The sequence below is a fragment of the Notamacropus eugenii genome, chromosome 1 (genome assembly GCF_028372415.1).
Source record: "Notamacropus eugenii isolate mMacEug1 chromosome 1, mMacEug1.pri_v2, whole genome shotgun sequence".
In the NCBI taxonomy this organism is placed as follows: Eukaryota; Metazoa; Chordata; class Mammalia; order Diprotodontia; family Macropodidae; genus Notamacropus; species Notamacropus eugenii.
Genome location: NC_092872.1, coordinates 150,015,172 through 150,032,418, shown reverse-complemented (window position 1 = coordinate 150,032,418; position 17,247 = coordinate 150,015,172). Strand labels below are relative to the sequence as shown.

The 17,247-nt window shown below is 38.0% G+C and overlaps 1 protein-coding gene across 4 annotated transcripts in view; it reads right to left on the bottom strand.

The window, feature by feature from the left end:
- OTUD7A (OTU deubiquitinase 7A) overlaps positions 1–17,247 on the bottom strand; it is a 415,292-nt gene that overhangs the window by 196,463 nt on the left and 201,582 nt on the right. The gene's annotated exons all lie outside the window — the stretch shown is intronic.

The following is a 17,247-nucleotide window of genomic DNA, read 5'->3' as shown; positions in this document are numbered from 1 at the left end:
TCACAAACTAACAGAGTGAAACAGATTTCCAACCTAAGACAGCTTGAAAGGAAGGGTCTATCATACCAGCTTGAAGCAGACTGTAGCCCAGCCTTGGCTGTGCTGCATGGACAGGACTGAAACAGGTTTCAGGGCACACAGTTAGCAGCTGTGGTTCCCAGATTTCTCACCCTACAAATGCCAAAAACAGCTTCAAAGGTCAGTAAGGAAGCTCTTTCACCTGGGTGAGAGAGGAGCGCAGTACAGCCCCAACCCTAGCCCCAGGCAGCCGGCAGCCACTGTTCACTTTTGGAGCCCTCCGCCTAAAGACCATGGGGAAATCAATTGACTGATTTGGGTCTCAGTCCTGGGGTGAGGAGGAGTACTGACATGGTGGAGGTGGTGGTGGCTATGGAGAGGGAACCCTACTCACAGTTTCAGGGCAGAAAAGAGTGTTTGTAATTGCTCACAGACCAGAGCACAGGCCAGGAGAGGAGATTCCTCTCCCTTGATTGTGCCACCTTGGAGGAACTGAGAACTTACAGGTCCATAGAGTATACCCTCCACTTGACAAAGGACTCAAAAGTCAAGTAATTGGCTGGGAAAATGCCCAAAGAAGGGGGGAAAAAATTACACTATAGAAGGTTACTTTATTGGTGAAAAGGTATTTTCTTCCATTCTTTCGGATGAGGAAGAACAAAGCATACCATCAGAAGAAGACATCAAAATCAAGGCTTCTACAACCAAAACCTCCAAAAAAAAATGCAATGGTCTCAGGCCATGGAAGAGCTCAAAAAGGATTTCAAAGATTAAAGAACTAATGCTAAGAGCCTGTAAAAATGAACTGAGAGTGGGAATCATACTTAGAGATGGACATCTTAGTCTAATTGAGGATATTGCTTAACTACCCATTTGATTGGACTTCATGGTTAAGGAAATGGTCCTGTAGGATGTGCCATGGTTTTAAGTGGAAACTGTCATGTGTGACTGATTTCTAACCTAAACTCTGTAACTATGCTCCATCATATTGTGAATTTTTCTTTGTCTGAGGATACTATAAATTATAACATCAATATGGCTTGTATTTGACTTCCAAAGGCATGAGGAAGTTCTGCTGCTTTGGATGCTTCTCTATTTAAGCAGAAAAACTGATAAAAAACTAGTTAAACTTATAAATTGTTTCTGATAGGCTTGTGTCCCAAAAGAGGTGGAGTATAGTTGCTCTATTTTTTTCTTTGACAATGCCATAGGAGGATCAACTGAAGGAAGCAGAAATGCTTAGCCTAGAGAAAAGATGGGGATCGGTTGGGGTTGGGGAGAGGATAGCTTCAACATTTTGAAGGATTATCATATGGAAGAAGGATTAAACTTGCACTCATTCCCAGAGGGCAAAACTAGCAACAATCAGTGGAAGGTCAGGGAGATGAGATTTCAACTCAAAGGAAAAGTTTCCAAATGAAATGAAATTTAATAGAGATAAATTTAAATTTGCATGCTTAAGTTCAAAAAAATTCAAGTTTTCTAGTAAAAGGAGGTTACGATGTGAGTGACTAGAAAACAGTTCAGTTCATCTGAAAAAGACCCCGGTGTTTCTGGTGGATTACCAATTCAATATGAGTTGCTGGTATCCAGGAACCAAAAAAGCTATTGTAATCTTTTTCTGCATTCAAGAAGAGGAAAATTTTATACCCATTGCCTACCATCCTGATCAGATCACATCTGAAGCACTATGTTCATCTCTACAATCCATGTCAAGAAAGACATTGAGAAGCTGGAGAGCAACCAAGGTTATGAAGGACCTTGCAATCATGTCATGTGAGCACTGACTAAAGAAACTGGGGATGCTTAGCCTGGAGAAGAAATAACTTCGTTGGGCTATGATAGGTGAATACTTGAAAATTTCAAGGGTTCTCAAGTAAAGAGGTATTAGACATGTTTTCCTTGACTTCAGAAAGCAATGAGAAAAAGATTTTGGATTGATACAAGGGAAAACTTATTAACAATTAATGCTGCCCAAAAGTTGAATTGAGCACTTTGGGAAGTAGAGGGTTCCTCCCTCCCTTTCACTGCAGGCTGGATAACTGAACATTGGTTGAAAATACTTAGAAGGACCTTTCCTGCTCCAAAATTCTGTGATTCTGAGTCATATGAAACTCCTTGAGTGTAGGGATTACTTGAAATTTTGTCTTTGTATCCCTAGCATCTAATACAGAGCCATGCAAACAGTAAATATTTCAATGGAATTCTGACATCACAATAGTTTTATTATCTACCTCATAAAACTATCTTAAGGAAAATATTTTGGTAGACTGTAAAGAATCATATAAATGTTAGTATTTATTGCTTTTATAATTGAGAAGTTCGACCTCAAATAGTACTTTAAGGGCAAGGTATGACCAGAATAGATGGAATGAGAGGTGAAGTGCACTCTGAGATTAATTAAAAAAGGAGCAGAGATGAATGAAATATGGTTACAGGAATAGAGGGAGCAAAGCAGTGTTGCTGGAGTGAAGAGTTCAAGTCGGAAAGAGTAATGGGGGAAAAAGAGACCTGAAGGATAGGATAGGACTATCTTAATTTTGAAAACATCAGTAAGATACCATCACTGTTTTCTGCACTGCCAAGCACTGATAAAGAAGATGGACAGCTCCACTAAAGTTGGAAATTCCTGTGGAATATATCGAGCAAATCCCAAGTTGTTTCATTTTTATCATTGTCACCATGGATGATATAGAAATGTATGGATTCTAAATTCAAAATTAATGATATTGCAGTGTTTTACTCTCAATGAATAAATTCTAGTCTCTAAAAGCCTGAAATATTTAGAGGCAGTTTTTGCCTGGACCTCCTATGCTACACTGCCAACTGCCTGTGGACAACCACCCAAAGACATCTGAAACTCAACATGCTCAAGAGAGCTCATTGTCTTCCCTCATAACTTTCCTAGTTTTGTTGAAGGGGTAACCAACCTTGCAGTCATCTAGGCTTGAAATTTGGAAGACCTCTTTTTACTCTTTCTACTTTCTCACAAGCAATTAGTTGCAAGTCATCTCATCCTGCCTCCACAATGTTTCTCAGATCCATTCCCTCCTTTTCATTCCCACGGTCCCCAACATAATTCAGGCTCTTGCTATTTCTCCTCTAAACTATTTTTAACTGTTTTCTAATTGGTCTTCCTACCTCTTCAATCCATACTACGCATAGTTGCCAAAGAAATCTTCATATAGAGATCTAAACACTTCATTCCACTTTTCAAAAATATTCCACCACTTCCCACCTGGCTACAAGATAAAATATGAGCTTTTTATCTGGGCATTCAAGGATAATGATAATATCCAACATTAACCAGCATTTTTATCTTTCTTACTATGTGTAGGCATTTTACAAATATTATCTCACTTGATCCTTATAACAGCCCTGGGAGGAAGGTGCTATAATTATGCCCATTTTACAAGTGAGTTAACTGAAACAAACAGAGGTTAATGACATGCCCAGGGTCACTGAGCTACTTAGTATCTCAGGCCACATTTGAACTCAGTTCCTTCTGACTCCAGGTCCAGTACCCAACTGGCTATATCACTTAACTTTTTAGCCTGTCCACCACACTGGACAACTATGATTTTGTAACTTAATCCTGCCCTTGGAAAACAGTCCCTCAATACCTTCAATTGTTGAAATTCTTTGATTTCTTCAAGTCTAAGATCAAGAGTCACACCTCTTCCAAGAAGCTTTCAATGATATCCCTTTTCAAATAAAAATGATCCTTCCCTCCATAATCGCCTTCTCTCTTTTCTACCACATTCTAACTAATTATTTATTTACATGTGTTATCCCCCCTTGATGGACAGCCTGATATAGCAGAAAGAAGGTTAACCTCAGAGTCAGAAAGGCATAGATTTAAGTCTTATTTCTGACATTTATTGTTCAGAAAATTTTCTGTCATGTTCAACTTTTCATGATCACATTTGGGATTTTCTTGGCAAGGATTCTGGAATAGTTTGCCATTTCTTTCTCCACCTCATCTTGACAGATGAGGAAACTGAGACAAACAGGGTTAAGTGACTTGCCCAGGGTCACGGGTCACGCAGATAATAAGTGTCTGAGGCTAGATTTGAACTCAGGAATATGAATCTTCCTCACTCCATGCCCAGCCCTCTATCTACTGCATCACCTACAATGACCAATTAGTATCCACTGGCAACTCTATAAAATAGGATTTTTAATCTGAGGTTTGTGAATTTATAGAAATATACTTATATATATATATACACATATATGTATATGTATATGTGTTTTAATAAATTTATTAAATAATAAAAATTAATTATTAAATACATATTCCAGTATAATTGATTTCCTTTGTAATTCTATGTATTCTATTTTATGCCTTCGAAAACACTGTTCTCAGAAAACAGATCCTTCATCAGTCTGCAAAGGGGACCATGTCACAAAAAATGTTAATAATCTGTGCTCTAAGACCAAGCTAGAGATGAGGAAACTAACTGCACGTGTGGAAGGAGTTTGCACATGGCCAGTTTCCTATGCTGATGAAATAAAAATCTGGTCCTAATCCCCCTAGAAGACTTTGAGCTCCTCAGGGGCAGTGATTATGTTGTTTTCTATCCTGGAATCTGCCCAGCACCTAGCATAGTGCTTAATAACTGTTTGTCTAACTGAACTGAGACTGTTTCTATTCTGAGTGGTGAGCTCTTCAGTTATAATTAAGATCTACTTCAACAATTTCAGAATATAGCTTTAAATCAAAGTGGCAAATGTCATGCAATATGAACAACTACATCAATTTTCTTTCCATAGTTTTTAATGAATGCTTGGTTATCTGGCCATAAATTAAGGTATGGGAGAAAAAGTATATCTGATAATATCACACTGGTCTGGTTGTTATTTATCTGGCCATATCATCTGTATGTAATAGCTAAGAACCAGGAATGAAGGAAAAAAAAGTCTTTAATGGACTCAAATAGATCAAAGGAACTCATTCACTAAAGCTTATGTACTTTAATGGTAGAAGTCCTCAAGTCTTCAACCTGGAGCCTACTTCCTCTTATTTTATGTATGATTTTAAAGAAGTTGATATTTGCCCTCTCAGTCTATAATTGGTTGGGGCAGTGAGGTGGTACACCGGAGAGAAAGCTGGCCCTGGAATCCGGAAGACTGAGTTCAAATCCAGCCTCAGATACTTACTAGCTGTGTGATCTTGGGCAAGTCACTTAACTTTGCCTCAGTTTCCTCAACTATAAAATGAGCTGGGGAGGGAAGTGGCAAACTACTCCAGTATCTTTGCCGAGAAAACCCCAAATGGAGTCATGAAGAATCAGACGTAACTGAAATGTATGATTGATGACAACAAGAAGCTATAGTAGATTAGAAACATCACATTTGTGGGTGGGAAGAGAGTAGAAGGAGATTGTTCATAACTGCTAATAGAGACTGATGCCCTGACAGCAGCTGGCCACCAGACATTTAAGAAGGAGATAGGAGAGGTATAAGCTGCAGCCAACGAGCATTTATTAAACATTTACTATGTGCCAGGTGCTATGCTAACACTTGAGAGTACAAAAAAAGACTAAAACAAGGTCCCTGCTCTCAAGGAGCTCCACTTGGATAGGGGAGACAACACGCAAGTAATGATGTTGAAACATGAGATAGACAGAACAAACTAGAGATAAACCCAGAAAGAAGGCACTAGCGTTCAGGAGAACTGGGAAAACTGAGCTTCTCTTTGAGCTGAGAATTGAAGGAAGTTAAAAAGACAGGAGGCAAAGATAAGGACAGAGAGTATATTAGCCACGGGGGACAGTCATTAAAAGCACACAGAGGAGGGAGATGGGGTGCCTTGTGCAAGAAAAAGCAAGGAAGACAGTGTCACTGGATGTTAGAGGAGGACATGGAGCAGTGTAAAGTTTAAATATAAAATATAAGAGGACTGAAGAGGTAGGGAGGGTTCAGACTATGAGGAGTTCTAAACAGCGAACAGGTTTTTGTATCTGATGCTGGAGGTAATAGGGAGCCACTGGAGTGAGCTGAGTAGGGGAGTGACATAGTCACTTTGGGAAAGATCACTTTTATAGTTGAAAAAACTGAAGCCCATTCCAAATGACTTGCCCAAGTTCATAAATAGGAAAATGAGATTTCTCTTTTCTATCTTCAAATCTGGGGCTTCTTCCACTCCCCTTAGCTGCTATGGTCTTCACAGTTCTAATTTCCCTCAGGATCTGCCTTCTCCTCTCACTAGATTCAGCAACTCTGAGTGTACCCACCAAGGTCACAGAACTTCCGGAGGGTCTGCCTTTTGAATCTCTCATGAGGTCCCAAATTCCATGACTTTGCATTCATGATCATGAATGTTGCAGTTAGTTGGGTTGAGTATTTGACATGTAGCAGTGGATTCTGCTCAAATGTTCCCACAGACCTGGTAGACTTCTCATATGAAGTCATATGAAGTTTATGGTTATCCATAAAATGGCAAAATAAGACGTGGCTACTACCTCTGAAGAGGTTGGCTGCTCTCTTCTTGGAATTGTTATACCATGAGAAGGCCCAGCCATGCTACTCTACCTCTTCCACCACCAATATACTAGCTCCCTGGCCCTTAGATGGGTAACTTCCTTCCTTACCCCTATGCTTCACAGTTCCCATTTATGTTTTATTTTCCCCTATTAAAATATAAGTTCCTAGAGAATAGGGATGATTTTGTTCTCTTGTTTTTGTATCCACAGTGGTAACATCACAATGCCTAGCACACAATAAATAGTTAAGAAAGACTTGTTCTGTCTGCTTTTATCCCTATATCTATCTATCTATTATGTATGTATCTATGCATGTATGTATGTATATATCTATTATGTATGTATGTACCTATCTCTGAGCTAAGATAAATATCACAATCAGTGGAAGATGACAGCAATGAGAAGGGAAAGAGATGAGGAAAATACACACTCAAAGACTTGCTGCCAAGTGGAGGTAGCTGCCAGCAGTGGTTCAGTACCAGTGACTGTGCGTGCTACTATGCATTTCTGATCTTCAGGAGGTCCCTGGGGCCTCTTTGTTGGAATGCTTTTAATCTGTTTTCAAGCTGCTTGGTGACTGCCTAAATTTCATTACATAGAAGCAGGTTGAGAGAACAATATTGTTCATTCAGAGCTAAGCTCTCCATCCTTTGCTTTTCAAATGGATCCTCTGGCCCCATGCTTTGGGGAAAATTGGGGCAATGTTGCCTTAGTTTCCCCATCTGAACAACCAACTGTGAGAAAACTTGTTGATCTGCTTAGATTGCTTTACTGGATTTCTCTGAAAATGGTTGCCCTTGAGTTTCCATAGGGATTAGCCAAAAGATATTCCTAGAGCTCAGGCCTCCTCTCTTAGGTTCAATCAAACGGCCATTCCTCTCTGCCTCTTTGTCATTTATTATGCCCCAGGAAAAAAGACAGAAAAGGAGAGGAAAAAAAGGTCAATTTAGTATATCTGCCCTGGTCACCAACGTGTCTGGGCCCTAGCAGTGCCCTCATAAATGTTTATTGATTTCCTTTTTTGCTATGGACATGTGGGTAATGGTTATTCTTCCAGGAGAATTCAGAAAACATCTTTGTAAAATGATTATTGGTAAATCGGCCCTCCTTCTTCAAGGGAATCCTGGAGTTAAATTTTCCTTCTGGGAGTGTCACTCTAAGGGAGAAGACGATGATGAAAAGTTGTACTGGAGCTGGCTTGAGGTAAATGTTCAGTGTGAGGATTTACACTTCAGAAACTCTGTTTACTGTTCTGCTGGTTATCTCGAGACTTAAGAAAGTAATAGAGAAAATGTTAATAATAAAATTTAAACTTAGAATTGGGTCGTGTGTACATTTTTCCCTCCTCTGGTTGTTAAGCATTTGTCTTTACATCATTGTCTAGATGGCATCAAAAAGTCTCTATATTGGCTATTTCAACAAAATCTATCATAAGGAGAGCCAACAGGTCCAGAAGAAACCAGTTAAATAGGTCAAGGGATAGAAAAACAGAGGAAATCTGTGCAATAAACATTTTACCATATATGACAAATAAATATTAATGTATTTAATTAATTTAAAAAATTTTATTTAATTAAGGTAATATTATTCTGACCTCCCAGGCCAGTCACAGTCTGGTTCCACTCTACCTTTTCACCTTCATCTCGTACCACACTCCTTTAGGACCCATCTGACCCATTCACCATCTACAGGCAACGCCTTGACTTCCCCTTTCCCTCACCTCTGCATATTGAAATAAGACTCATTCTTCAAGGTTGAGCTCAGGTAACACTTCCTCCATGAGATTTTGCTTAATACTCCTGCTATACCCAATATCTCTCACATCACCCTCCTAGCTCCCACAACACTTTGTTTATCCCTCTCTAATGTGCTTAACATTTCTATAGAATCAAAGATTTGGAACTAAAAGGGACCTTTAAAGATCACAGATCTTTGAGGCAGCCGAGTAACCCAGGTGATCTAGCACTAGATATGGAAGCAGGAGGATCAGAATTCAAATCTGCCCTCAGACACTTATTGGTTGTATGACCCTGGGTTAAGTCACTTAACCCTGCTTGCCACAGTTTCCTCATCTGTAAAATGAGGTCAATAATAGCCCTTAGGGTTGTTGTGAGGATCACACTTTAGCAAAGCTTCTGGCACATAGTAAGTAAACACTATATAAATATTAGCTATTGTTATCATTATTATGCTTTAGATTAGACAATAGATAATGCCATAGGTCTAAAGCTGAATCTCCGTGACAATCCAGCTCAATTTCCTAATTTTACAGATGAAGAAACTGAGGTCAGGAGCTGAAACTAGTCATGGACAGCGAGGTGGTAGAGGGGATAGAGTGCCGGGCCTGGAGTCAAGAAGACTCATCTTCCTGAGTTCAAATCTGGCCTCAGACACTTACTAGCTGTGTGACCCTGGCAAATCACTTAACCCTGTTAACCTTAGTTTCCTCATCTCTAAAACGAGCTGGAGAAGGAAATGGCAAACCACTCTAGTATCTTTACCAAGAAAATCTCAAATGGAGTCACAAAGAGTCAGACATAACTAAAAATGACTCAACAACAAAAGCCAAGGTTATAAATCATCTAGCCCAATCCCTCTAATTTTACAGATGAGGTTACAGAGGGAACATGTGACTTGCCCAAGATCACACAGATCAATCAACAAGTACTTATTAAGTATTTATTATTTGCCATTCTCTGTTCTAGGTACTAGACACACAAAGAGAAAATCAAATCATCTCATACTCTCAAGGAACTTATCACCCAGGAATGAGAGGAGTTATTGTCAGGAGAATTAGGATTCAGTCCCAGGTTACCCAACAACCAAATTCGGCATTCGTTGCACTGAAGCTGCACAGTCTCTTTTTGCTACAGTTATTTATGAGCCTGTTTTATCCCTTCAGCTACAGTATAAACTCTTTGAGGGCAGGATGATTATGTACTATTGACTTGTATAGCTAACAGTACTTTGAACTTAGAAAATGCTTAGTAAATGACTGTTCAATGTAAGAAAACTAGATGGGAAGGTAGGCTACCATTCATTCAGATGGAGAAGAGTTGTCCCAGCCATTGCTGCATTAATGATCCCCTGTCCCATGACATAGAAGGTACTAAACAATTTCAGAGGATATAGGAAAATCCAAAGGTCCCACTGCCAAGAAACATTTTGCGTCTGCTCACTTAGAATGCTAGATCCACACATCAAGAGAAATGGACTCCATATGTTTCTGTTCTTTCAAGTTTAGCTTATTAGATTGTTCCTCTCCTACTCTCTTTATTTTTTTAAAAGAATCTATTCACAAGTTCTTTCCAGTGCAAACACCACAAAGCTTCAGCTGCTCCATGCATGAATCCACACAATAACCATAAACCTTGGTCCACGTTGTTGAAATAACCATAATATACTGTTAGGGATTTTTAAGGGGGGAGGGGAGAATTTAGGGAAATCCTGGTGAGAACTTCCTCTACCCATGAAACTTGGCATTTTCCCTGTACCTTATAGTTTTATCAAGTTGCCTGGAGGCACAGATGGCTTAAATCATTTGACAGGGTCAGTAAGCTTCAACCAGACAACAATGTTTATTAAGTATCTTCTATGTGTCAGGTGATGGAGGGGATTTCAAAGAAAGGCAAAATTAGATCCCTGTCTAAAAGAAGTTCACATTCTAATGGGGGAGAAAACACACAAACAAATTCCTCACAATGTTCCAACATGGCAGGAAGGATGGAAACACACACATCTATGTCGCATACAAGTACATTCATGGGAGGTAAGTTCAAGGAGCAGGTACTAGCAGTGGGGATGGGGGGGTAGGTTATGGGATCAAGACAGGCCTCCTACAGAATACCTACAGTGTACTGGCATTGAGGGGGGTGCCTGAACTCTGGTCTTACCCACTCTGCAGCCAGTTCTCCATTACATCATGCTACCTCGATTCTAAGGAACTGGATCATGAAAACACCAAATTTTAGAACGTGAAAGGATTTAGATATCATCTACTCCAACCCCCAGAATTTGCATATTAGCACACTGACTCAGGAGAGGTAAAGTCACATAGGTATATATAATTAGTGGGAGAGTCAGGTCTAGAGTTTTACTCCTCTTCTGAGTTAGAGTTCAGGGCTCTAACCCACATGACCAAAACTCACTCTTTCCTTGTTTCCTTCTTTCCTTCCTTCTTTCCTCCCTTTCTCCCTTCCTCATTTATTCCTTCCTTCCTTCTTTCCTCTCTTCCTTCCTTTTTTCTTCTTTCCTTCCTCCCTTTCTTTCTTTCTTTCCTTCCTCTCTCTCTTTTTCTTTCTCTCTTTCTTTTCCTTTCTTTCTCTCTCTCTCTTTCTTTCCTTCCCTCCTTCCTTCCTTCCCACCTTCCTTCCTTCCTTCCTTCCTTCCTTCCTTCCTTCCTTCCTTCCTTCCTTCCTTCCTTCCTTTCTTTCTTTCTCACAATGTTCTAACATGGAAGCCTTTCCTCACCTGCCTTTTCTCTCACTTCATTTCCAGGATGACTTTGAAAGCATTTGGATCTGATCAATTAAAGGACATTTTCTAGCTAACGCTTACTACTGGTTGGCTGATTATCCCTAACAGATGTGAAGATGAAATTCTCCTAATTGGCTGTCAGTGGGCCAGGTTCCTATCTTGTATTATTTTTAGCCTACTTCTTGGGTCCTTGTGGATAAACAAAGAAAGGCATTTTGATTTTGAGCCAAACTGGGGGTTAACACGGGGTGAAATGCCTTCCATCTTCTTTCCAGGAAGATCTGAAATGGAGCCACTATCTTTCAATAGACATAAAGCCTTCCCATAAGTAGAGATAAACTAAAAATACACACCAGAGCAGCAGGTGGATTTGTAGAGAGCAGACCTCAGAACCTCAGACCTATCCTCCCTAAATGACTATACAGCTTTAAAAAAAAGCAAAGGACAATAAGAAGTATTTAACTAAACTTCCAATTACTTATTTTCTTCTATCTGAAATGATATTCAATTAAAATACTTTATATCCCCTATTCTAGTAGGCCCAAGGGATTTCTCCTCTAAACTCCTTCACTGTCTACACCAGTGGTATCAAAATTAAAAAAAAAATGAATTCCCTATGAGCACATATTGATTTGGAAAACCACAAAATAACATTATCTATGTTGGATTCTATTTTTAATTATTAAATTTTATTTTTAATTGGTAGAATAAGCAAGCATTTCCATAATATAGTACAATAAAAAAGATGCTTACACATGAAACTATAAATCTACTACGTACAACTTACTATCCTTTCAAATATACAACAAAATTATCATGTCGTTTTGTTTTCCTCCCCCTCCTTCCCCCCTCCTCACCACAGCCTAAAGATGGTTACCATCATACATATATATCTATATATATAATATGTACATATTATATATAGATATATATGGGGGGTGTTTAAAATTATTCTATACATACTTTCTACCAGTTCTTTTTCTGGATGTAGATCATGTCTTTCTTCATACGTCCTTGCTGTATTGTATTTTTATTTATTTTATTAAACATTTCCCATCAACATTTTAGTCTGGTTTGGGTCTCGTGGTTGGTATACACTATTTAATCCATCAATACACATTTGTTAAGTGCCTGTAGTGGGTTAAAGACTGGGGATAGAAAGATAAAAATGAAACAGCCTCTACCTTTGAGGAGCTTACATTCTATGAAAGAAAATCAATAAGGATATACGCAATTATCCAAAATACGTAGACTAGATATACAAAATAAATAAATGGCAAATGAGATGAGCACTGGCAGGTGGGGAGCTTCGTACTTATCGCTACCACACATTTTTCGTATATAAATTTATATATATGAATTTATTTGAATCTGAATATATTTGAATATGAATATATATGAAATGCTTTACATATATTTCGATATTTAATCTATAACAAGATTGCAGTTCCCTCTTGGACAAGCACTGGGTTTGAATTCTTAAAAGTTCTAAAGTTCCTTGAACATAGTTGGGGTTCAAGAAGTATCTGTTGCTTTATTGTTTCCCTTCTTACTTATATTCAAATGAATATAATACAATCTGGAAAGGCTTACTTTGGTCAGCCCTGGTCTTCCTTAGGATGTTAGCAGTGGTGAAACCTTCGGTTATGTATTATGTACTATTTATAGTAGGTTTTGTATTTTGATCAGATAGTGAATGGATTTTCAAGAAAATCTCAGAAAATAGCCTTAAATTGGCAGAGACAATAGTGTTTGACCTTATATAGTCCTTTAATGACTTAAAAAGAAGATGCCGTTTTTCGTTTTGGTGAACTGGATAGATCAAAAGGGTTAGTGCTTTCTCCAAAGAGTAAAACTCTTCCCCAAGGAGAAATTAGAATATTTTTGGTTTCAAAAATAATTTTCAAGAAAACCGGAAAGGAAATAACAGACTGTTCTACTTCCATGTTTTTCTTAATCTTTCCTTGGCCTGACATTAAAACTTGTCATATTGTTTTTCCATTTCCATTTTTATATAAAGAACAATATGTCTAAATAGTTTAGCCTTAGGTGATACACTAAAGCTCCCCATGTCCTCATCATAGGGTCTTGGAGACTGAGTAACTATAATGCAAGGAAATGTAACAAGACAGCACAAGTATCCAGAAGGACAGCTTGTATATGCTTACTTTTGCCAAATAGCATATTCTTTCATTTCCAAATTACATTAGTTTCCATTTATCACCTCCAATTGACTTTAGTAGAGTAAGGAAACATACTATGCCTGAGTATGAGTCTCCCATGTTTCCCTAAGAAAGTAACAGAATAAATCATGACATTTCACAAAGTTTAACATAGGAAATATACAGCTCCCCCAAGTATTGTTGTGCCAAACATTTCTTCCATGAACATTAGAGGGAAACATACTGCTTTTAAATTCAAAAAGCTACATATAATATGCATGATATAAAATCATTCCTTTTAAATACTGCCTTTGAGAGTTGTAGAAAAGCTAGATTTAAAAAAATAATACTCCTAAGCTATTTTTGCTAAAATAAAAAAATCTCCCCTCTAAACCATTTTTTTTGAAGACCCAATCTCCTGCAACACAAGTAATGTTTACAACTTAAAACTTGCATCAACTTGACCTATTCTCTCACTTAATCATCATTCAAAATGTACTCAAGGAACAATTCACTGTAATGGTAATATTGACCAAAGAAAATGACAGGAAATAGGATTTAATGTAGAAGAATCTAAAGATCATCAATCAACAGATCTAGATTGCTATTATAAATTAAATGAATGTAGACAAGAAGACATGCCACTGAATTAAGGAAATGTAGCCTAATCTTCTCCCACTTAAATTATCAGACCAAAGCATATTCAATTCAATTATTTTACTTATCTAAACAACTGAAGCAAAAGTTAAAGAGTCAGTTCAACCTTGGTCATCAAAGTCTATCTAGATAAAGGAAATGAACTGATAGTCAACAAATACCAATGGAGCAGCCATTGTGGTAGGCATTGGGATACAGACCCAAATTCAACAGACATTATCAAGTTATACTTAGTATATGCAAGACATTAGAGAGTTTAATTTAGTAGTTTCAGTGAGTTTTAGTCCTGTCGACTCTTTGTGACCCTATTTGGGGTTTTCTTCACAAAGATAATGGAGTGGTTTGCCATTCTTCCCCTCAGTTAATTTTACAAATGAGGAAACTGAGAAAAACAGGGTTAAGTGACTTGCCCAGTGTAACACAGCTAATAAGTATCTGAGGCTAGAGTTGAACTTAGGAAGATGATCCCTCCTATTTCCAGGCACAGCACTCTATCCACTGTGCCATCTAGTTGCCCTGGTCTAGTAGATAGAGAGCCAAAATCTTCCTTTTCAGGAAAAGTTGGGTTGAAGTTCTTCCTTTGACAGATACCAGCCTTGTCACCCTGGGCAAGTTACTTAATCTCTCAGTGGTCCCAAGCAATTTACTAATATAATAAATAGTGCCTGATCTGCATTCATACAGGGAACTTTCTATACTAGGGAAACCATAGGTCTGGAGCAAATATGCAAGTTACTGTCCTAGGCATTAACTCCAAGGAGAAGAGGATATACAGTCCCGTTCATTTCCTGTCGTTAACTCATTCAGTTAATATCATAGTCATAGCCATAGATTTAGAGTTGGAAGGGACCTTAAAGATCATCTAGTCTGACTTTTGTCTATTTGAAAAATGAAGAAAGTGAGACCCAGAGAGCTAAAATGACTTGCCCAAAGTTATACAGATTAAAATGTGACAAATTTGGGAGGTTAATCTGGTCCTGATTCCTGTATTCCTTTCACTGTACCTAGAGCAATCCTTTCACTGGAGACCAAAAGGAATTCTTCAAATTAAAAGTCAGAAAAGCAATACTTTAAAAATTAAGCTGTCACAATGACCAAGCGTCTGCGTCCTTCCTTCCTATAAGCCACATCAAGATTCATCTTCTCACTACACAGCTGTTATTGAGCCACTTTCCAGGTCAAAAACTTCTCCTAAGTCCTTGACTTGGTATTTAAGGCATTGTCACATTACAGTCCCATCTTACCTGGTCAGACTTATCTCATGCTATGGCCCCATACTTCAATACATTCTTTCCCTGAATATATCTTGAATTTTTGGCCTCTGTGCCTATGTCCAAGGCATTCTCTGAGCCCAGAGTTGCCTACATCCAACATTCTGGCTAGTTGAAATTCAACTTATCCTTCAAGGTCCTGCTTAAATGCCATTACTTTTTAGTAGCTTTTCTCCTCCAAACCAGATATCTCTTTGACCTCAAAGTTCTCTTAGCACCTTGTACCTCTTTAATTCACATTCACACTCTACTTTAGGAGTACAGATAAAAGATCTATTATTTATGCAGCATTTTCAAGTCAACCATGTGTCTATCCCATAGCCTATTTTGCACTTTGGATTGTTAGGAAATTTCCTTTATATTGAGCCTAATTTTGCATTTCTGCAACTTCTACCCATTATACCTCATTCTACACTCTGGGGCCAGGCAAAACAGTCCCTTTTCCCTTCAAAATCTGTCTTTAAACTTCATTATTTAGTCAGCTATAAAACTGAATCCTTATGTGTGAGGGAATTGGACCAAGATCCTATTCTCAAAGATCAAGAGCCAGACCATGGTACAAAATACCTTGTCTGAATATGTTAAATCTAGTTATCTTGAAGTTGCTGTTTTTTAAAAAACATTTTGTGATTTGTTCCTCAAATAATACAAACAAATACACAATAAAAGATCTCAAACATAAATATGGGACAACTCCTCTACTAATATTCCAAACATAAATATGTATGTTCTGCAGGACCAGATTAACCTTAGGTGGAACTCAGCATATTATATGAAGCTTTTACTGAATGTTATCTATGTTTAAAGGGACATGTCTTAACTTGTGGTGCATACAAATCTGTGTAATTGGGTTCACTGCTCTAAAGATGTTCAAGTTGTTCCAAAATAACTTGAAAAACTGAGATTTATAAACTAATAACATATTTACAAATTGCTCTAAAATGTAATGTTTGAAAAGCATATGATTGTATTCTCAGAAACAAATAAGCAGTAGCACGAGTGGGATGAGGGTTATTATCAGAGTGATGGTAACCAGATGTTCCTTGTCTGTACTGAGGACAGAACAAGACACTGGGGCTTGAAATGAAGGCGGAAAGATGGATGTCAAAAAACGAAGAAGAATGGTATGCCTGAAGGTCTCCAAAACTTTGAAATACATTATTGAGGGAGGTCTGGCTTCTTCTTCCTCCCTAGGGATCTCAAGAATAAAATAGATGCTCATCTGTACTGGATAACTTACAGCCAGGGAGAGGAGGGTGAATGAAATGACCTCTTGAGATTCTTTGATTCCTATGATTCTTTGAATTCTGTATAAACAGTTTAGGCTTAATAAGGTCAGCAAACCAAAACTAAATGTTCAATACTGACAGAGATAAGACTTTGGTTCCCATTTATTCATTCTCTCAAATGTAAGTAACCCTTTTTTGTTCAAATTTCAGTTGCTTTTGCATTCTATGGAGGCACTTTAAAAAAAGGAGAATTTTTAATTTGCATTTACTTCAAGGGATATATATTGAGTGTTGCCATGTGCTAGACGCTGTACACCTCAATCTTTGTCATAGAGGAGCTTGTTATAGGATAATATATGAGACTTGTCTACAAATAAATGCAATGTGAAAAGAAGCAGAACAGTTCAGGGCGTTAAACGCTGGATTTGGAGTCAGAAAACCTGGAATCAAGTCTTCTCTCAAGCATTTCATAGATTGGGACCATGACCTTGCATGAGCCTCAGTTTCCTCATCCATAAAATGACAGTTTTTGAAGGGAAAAGGGATTGTTTTGTCAGGCCCCAAAGTGCAGAATGAAGTATAATCAGTAGAAGTTGCAGAAATGCAAAATTAGGCTCAACATAAAGGAAATCTCTTACCAATCCAAAGTGGAAAGGGCTACCTTGGGAGATGGCTTGTTCTCCCTCGCTGGAAGTCTTCGGGCAAAGTCTAGAAGACTAATTGTTGGGTATAATGTAACCACTGAGATAACTTAGCTATGAAATTCAATGTGATTCTGTAAACTCAATGGATTAAAGTAGATCTAAATCCAGAATATTACATTTAGAATTTTATCTAATTTTTTCCATTACTGGGCTAATTGTGGAAGTTAACCTTAAACTGAGATGAATGGGACACTGTCCCAGCAGTAGAGAATGCATAATAGATGTTTAGTCTCAATATTTAT